Here is a 6,865-nt window from a genome sequence, read left to right on the forward strand (position 1 = left end):
GCTCTGAGGTACAGACGAACCAACACGGTTGCGATTGGTACAACGCAGTTTTATTCCATTAAACTATTTATGCATTTAACTTGGTACAGTACTCAGCACGTTGTGACTGTGTGAGTGTCTTGCTTTGAGGTCCTGGCCCTGTGCCGTCTCCAGATGGACTGCCCAGGAAGTGTTGTGTTTCTTGTTTTATACTGTGTCTGCTCTTGTTTGTGATTGGCTGTCGTGTTATGTGTGCTAATTGGTCCGTTGCTCTGTCTATCATTATGTATGTGTTATGATGTATGTTTGAATATCATGACAGCTACCAGAGCAGGTCCATGGCTAGAAATCTAGCAACAAGGGGCATGGACAGAGTGGACAGTCAGAAGCTTTTTCCCAGGGTGAAAAGGTCAATTACGAGGGAACTTAGGTTTAAGGTGTGAGGGGCAAAGTTAATAATAATCGCTTATTGTCACAAGTAGGCTTCAATGAAGTTACTGTGAAAAGCCCCGAGTCGCCACATTCTGGCGCCTGTTCGGGGAGGCCAGTATGGGAATTGAACCCGCACTGCTGGCATTGTTCTGCATTGCAAGTCAGCTATTTAGCCCACTGTGCTAAACCAGCCCCTAAAGGAGATGTGCGAGGGAAGTTTTTTTACACAGAGTCTAGTGGGTGCCTGGAACGCGCTGTCAGAGGAGGTGGTGGAAGCAGTTACGATAGTGACATTTAAGGGGCGTCTTGGCAAATATATGAATAGGATGGGAATAAAACCATAAGACCATAAGACATAGAAGCAGAATTAGGCCACTCGACCCATCAAGTCTGCTCCCCCACTCAATCCTGGCTGATATTTTTATCATCCCCATTCTCCTGCCTTCTTCCCATAACCCCTGATCCACTTATTAATCAAGAACCTATCTATCTCTGTCTTAAAGACACTCGGTGATCTGGCCTCCACAGCCTTCTGCGGCAAAGAGTTCCACAGATTCACCACCCTCTGGCTGAAGAAATTCCTCATCTCTGTTTTAAAGGATCCTCCCTTTAGTCTGAGATTGTATGCTCTGGTTCTAGTTTTTCCTACAAGTGGAAACATCCTCCTCACGTTGACGCTATCCAGGCCTCGCAGTATCCTGTAAGGTTCCCCCTCATCCTTCTAAACTCCAACGAGTACAGACCCAGAGTCCTCAACCGTTCCTCATACGACAAGCACTTCATTCCAGGGGTCATTCTTGTGAACCTCCTCTGGACCCTTTCCAAGGCCAGCACATCCTTTTTTAGATATGGGGCTCGAAACTGCTCACAATACTCCAAATGGGGTCTGACCAGAGCCTTATAAAACACTGGTGTTGTATTCTAGCCCTCTCAACATGAATGCTAACATTACATTTGCCTTCCTAACTGCCGACTGAACCTGCACGTTAACTTAAGAGAATCGTGTTCAAGGGCTGCCAAGTCCCTTTGTGCTTCGGATTTCCTAAGCATTTCCCCATTTAGAAAATAACCTATGCCTCCATTCCTCCTTCCAAAGTGCATAACCTCACACTTTTCCTCATTGTATTCCATTTGCCACTTCCTTGCCCACTCTCCTGGCCTGTCCAAGTCCTTCTGCAGCCCCCCTGCTTCCTCAATACTACCTGTCCCTTTACAGATCTTTGTATCATCTGCAAACTTAGCAAGAGTGCCTTCAGTACCTTCTTGCAGATCATTAGTGTACATTGTGAAAGGTTGTGGTCCCAGTACAGACCCCTGAGGCACACCACTAGTCATCGGCTGCCATCCTGAAAAAGACCCCTTTATCCCCACTCTCTGCCTTCTGCCAGTCAGCCAATCCTCTATCCATGCCAGGATCTTACCCTTAACACCATCAGCTCTTAACTTATTTAACAGTCCCCTATGCAGCACCTCGTCAAAGGCCTTCTGGAAATCTAAATAAATCACGTCTACTGGTTCTCCTTTGTCTAAATTCCTTGTTACCTCCTCAAAGAACTCCAACAGATTTGTCAGACATGACCTCCCCTTGATGAAGCCGTGTTGACTCAGTCCTATTTTATCTTGCACTTCCTTTTTTAAAAAAATATATTTATTCAAATTTTTCAACAAATTTTCAACAAAACCCCCCCCCCCAAACAAGAAAAAGAAACAAAAACACAACAAGCAGAAACTATATATTGGATTTCCCTCAAATACAATAACCCCGCATGTAACAGTAGAAAACACAAATAGGGGAAAACCCCCACCCTAACCCAAACGCCATCCTAAAAGAAACCCCCCCCCCCCGCCCCTGGGCTGTTGCTGCTACTGGCCTCCTCCCAACGCTCCTCGAGATAGTCTGGGAACGGTTGCCACCGCCTGAGGAACCCTTGCACAGACCCTCTCAAGGCAAACTTTATCCTCTCCAGCTCGATGAACCCTGCCATGTCATTGATCCAAGCTTCCACACTAGGGGGCTTCGCATCTTTCCGCAGTAACAAAATCCTCCGCTGGGCTACCAGGGACGCAAAGGCCAGAATACCGGCTCTTTCGCCTCCTGCACTCCCGGCTCGTCCGACACCCCAAATAATGCCAACCCCCCAACTCGGCTTGACCCGGGCGTTCACCACCTTGGACATAGTCCTCGCAAAACCCCTTCAGAACCCATCCAGCGCCGGGCACGACCAGAACATATGGATGTGATTTGCTGGGCTCCCCGAGCACCTCCCACATCTGTCCTCCACCCCAAAGAACCTAGTCAACCTCGCACCTGTCATATGCGCTCTGTGAGTAACTTTAAACTGTATTAGGCTGAGCCTGGCGCAAGAGCAGGAAGAGTTAACCCTACTCAGGGCGTCAGCCCACAGACCCTCATCTATCGCCTCCCCCAGCTCCTCCTCCCACTTGCCCTTTAACTCCTCCACCGAGGCCTCCTCCTCTTCCTGCAGCGCCTGGTAAATCGCCAAAACCTTGCCTTCTCCAATCCATACACCCGAAATCACCCTGTCCTGAATCCCACGTGTCGGAAGCAGCGGGAACTCCCTCACCTGCCGCCTCACAAACGCCCTCACTTGCATGTACCGGAAAGCGTTTCCCGGGGGTAGCCCAAACTTCTCCTCCAGCGCCCCTAGGCTCGCAAACGTCTTATTGATGAACACGTCCCCCATTCTTCTGATCCCTGCCCGATGCCAGCTCCGAAACCCCCCATTCATCCTTCCCGGGACAAACCGATGATTCTCCCGAATCGGCGACCATCATAGAATTTACAGTGCAGAAGGAGGCCATTCGGCCCATCGAGTCTGCACCAGCTCTTGGAAAGAGCACCCTACCCAAGGTCAGCACCTCCACCCTATCCCCAGAACCCAGCAACCCCACCCAACACTAAGGGCAATTTTGGACACTAACGGCAATTTATCATGTTCAATCCACCTAACCTGCACATCTTTGGACTGTGGGAGGAAACCGGAGCACCCGGAGGAAACCCACGCACACACGGGGAGGATGTGCAGACCAAACCGAGGCTCCCACCTCGCCCCTATGTCGCCTCCACTGCCCCTAGATCTTCAGCATCGCCGCCACCACCAGACTCGTGGTGTACCTTGTCGGCGAGAGCAGCAGCGGTGCCGTCACCAGCGCCCTCAGGCTCGTGCCCACACAGGACGCCATCTCTAGCCTCTTCCACGCTGCCCCCTCTCCCTCCATTACCCACATAGATTCGGCAGCGCCAGCCCCCCCCTGTCCCTGCTACGCTCCAGAAACACTCTCTTCACCCTCGGGATCTTATTCGCCCACACAAATCCCATGATGCTCCTGCTTACCCATTTGAAAAAGGCCTTGGGGATCAAAATGGGAAGGCACCGGAACACAAAGAAACCTTGGAAGGACCGTCATTTTGATCGACTGCACCCTACCCGCTAGTGAGAGTGGCAGCATATCCCATCTTTTAAAATCCTCCTCCATCTGCTCCACCAACCGCGTCAAATTGAGTTTGTGCAGGGCCCCCCAACTCCAAGCCACTTGGATCCCCAGGTACCAAAAGCTCCTTTCCGCCCTCTTCAGCGGTAGCTCGTCTATCCCCCTTCCCTGGTCCCCTGAATGCACCACAAAGAGCTCACTCTTCCCTACGTTGAGTTAATACCTCGAAAAGTCCCTAAACTCCCTAAGGATCAGCATGACCTCCGCCATCCCCTCCACTGGATCCGCAACATACAACAACAGGTCATCGGCATACAACGACACCCGGTGTTCCTCTCCCCCCACCGAACCAATCCCCTCCATTTCCTGGACTCCCTCAGTGCCATGGGCAGCGGCTCAATTGCCAGTGCAAACAGCAAGGGGGATAAGGGACACCCCTGCCTCGTCCCCCGGTTCAACTGAAAGTATTCCGACCTCCGCCCGTTCGTAGCCACACTCGCTACAGGGGCTCTATATAGCAGCCTGACCCCCTCCCCGACCCAAACCTCCGCAACACCTCCCAAAGGTACTCCCACTCCACCCGATTATAGGCCTTCTCCGCGTCCATAGCTGCCACTACCTCCGCTTCCCCCTCCACCGAGGGCATCATAATCACATTGAGGAGCCTCCGCACATTAGTATTTAATTGCCTACCCTTCACAAATCCCGTCTAGTCCTCATGAATCACCCCCGGGACACAGTCCTCAATTCTCATAGCCAGCACCTTCGCCAGCACCTTAGCGTCAACATTGAGGAGCGAGATCGGTCTACATGACCCACATTGCAATGGATCCTTGTCCCTCTTCAAGATCAAAGAAATCAGCGCCCTGGACATTGTAGGGGGCAAGGCCCCCTCCTCCCTCGCCTTATTAAAAGTCCTCACTAGCAACGGGCCCAGCAAGTCCACATATTTCCTGTAAAATTCAACCGGGAACCCATCCGGCCCCGGGGCCTTCCCCGCCTGCATGCTCCCCAATCCTTTAACCAGCGAGGACTTCCGGGTGCGGCGATGACCAGCTGAGTCGCACGTTTCGGCAGCTCCCTGTGAAACGGACTTTTGGGCTCTTGATAGGAGCCCCAACGGCAATTTTAACGGCTGAAAACACCGTGCGGTAAACCAGAAGGGTGTTCCCCCTGGACACGGATGGAAAAAGGAGAGGAAAGTGGCCGGATTGCAGCGGATCCTTTGGAACAACGGCAAGGAAGGCAAGCAGAAACCAAGATGGCGTCGGAAGGTGGCAGTTTCATATGGGGCCCTGAACAACAAGAGTTTTTGAAACGCTGCGTGGAGGAGATAAAAAAGGAAATGAAGAAAGAGTTGTTGGCCCCGATATTACAGGCGATTGAAGGGCTGAAAGAGGAACAAAAGACCCAGGAGCAGGAGCTTCGGGTCGTGAAGGCGAAAGCAGCAGAGAATGAAAACGACATACAGGGCCTGGTGGTGAAGTCGGAGATACAGGAGGCACACCAGAAACGATCTGTGGAGAGGTTGGAGGCACTGGAAAATAACGCAAGGAGGAACAACTTGAGGATTCTTGGCCTTCCTGAAGGTGTGGAGGGGGCGGACGTCGGGGCATATGTGAGCACGATGCTGCACTCGTTAATGGGAGTGGAGGCCCCGACGGGTCCGTTGGAGGTGGAGGGAGCATACCGAGTTATGGTGCGAGGATCGAGAGCAGGAGAAGCTCCCAGAGCCATAGTGGTGAGATTTCTCCGTTTTAAGGATAGAGAAATGGTCCTTACATGGGCGAAGAAAACTCGGTGTAGTAAATGGGAGAACGCGGTGATCCGCGTCTATCAAGATTGGAGTGCGGAGGTGGCGAGAAGGAGGGCGAGCTTTAATCGGGCCAAAGCGGTACTTCACAAAAAAAAGATAAAGTTTGGAATGCTGCAACCGGCAAGACTGTGGGTCACATATCAAGGGAGGCACCACTACTTTGAGACGGCGGATGAAGCGTGGACTTTTATTGTAGAAGAAAAATTGGAATGATTGGACTACGAAAATGAACGCTTGGACAAAGTGGTGGGACGAGTGGGGGGGGGGGGGGGGGGGGGTGGCGAAGAGGGATTGTATGATTAATCCTGCGGTATGGTAACTTTTCTTTCTCCCACAGGTGGTGATGGGGGGAGGTGGGGAGGGAGAGGAGATGGGGCGTTGGCCATGGGAGGCGGGGCCGAGGGAGAGGCGCGGGCTTGGTTCCCGCGCTATGATAATTATGGCGGGAATAGAGAAGCAGGAAGGAGGGGGCGCCGCACGGGGCGAGCCGTGATCACGGGGGGAAGCCGAGGTCAGCCAGAGTTTGCTGACTTCTGGGAGCAACATGGGGGGAGTAATTACGCTAGCGGGGGGTCTAGCGGGGGGGGGGGGGAATTACTGGGTTGCTGCTGCTGGGGAAAGGGGGGAGTGGGTGCGGGAAAGGATGGGCGGGGGGGCACTGTCTGGGAGAAATACAGCCGCGTGGGAACTGGGCGAGAAGCTGGAAAAAGATGATGGCTAACCGGCAAGGGGGGGGGGTGGGAAGCCCCCCAACTCGGCTGATCACGTGGAACGTGAGGGGGCTTAACGGGCCGATAAAGAGGGCACGAGTACTCGCACACCTTAAGAAACTTAAAGCAGATGTGGTCATGTTACAGGAAACGCACCTGAAACTGATAGATCAGGTTAGGTTGCGCAAAGGATGGGTAGGGCAGGTGTTCCATTCGGGGCTGGATGCGAAAAACAGGGGGGTGGCTATATTAGTGGGGAAGCGGGTAATGTTCGAGGCAAAGACTATAGTGGCGGATAACGGGGGCAGATACGTGATGGTGAGTGGCAAATTACAGGGAGAGATGGTGGTGTTGGTAAACGTGTATGCCCCGAATTGGGACGATGCCAATTTTATGAGGCGAATGCTAGGACGCATCCCAGACCTAGAGACCGGAAAGCTGATAATGGGGGGAGACTTTAACACGGTGTTGGAAC

The sequence above is a fragment of the Scyliorhinus torazame genome, chromosome 3 (assembly GCF_047496885.1).
Source record: "Scyliorhinus torazame isolate Kashiwa2021f chromosome 3, sScyTor2.1, whole genome shotgun sequence".
Lineage (NCBI taxonomy): Eukaryota > Metazoa > Chordata > Chondrichthyes > Carcharhiniformes > Scyliorhinidae > Scyliorhinus > Scyliorhinus torazame.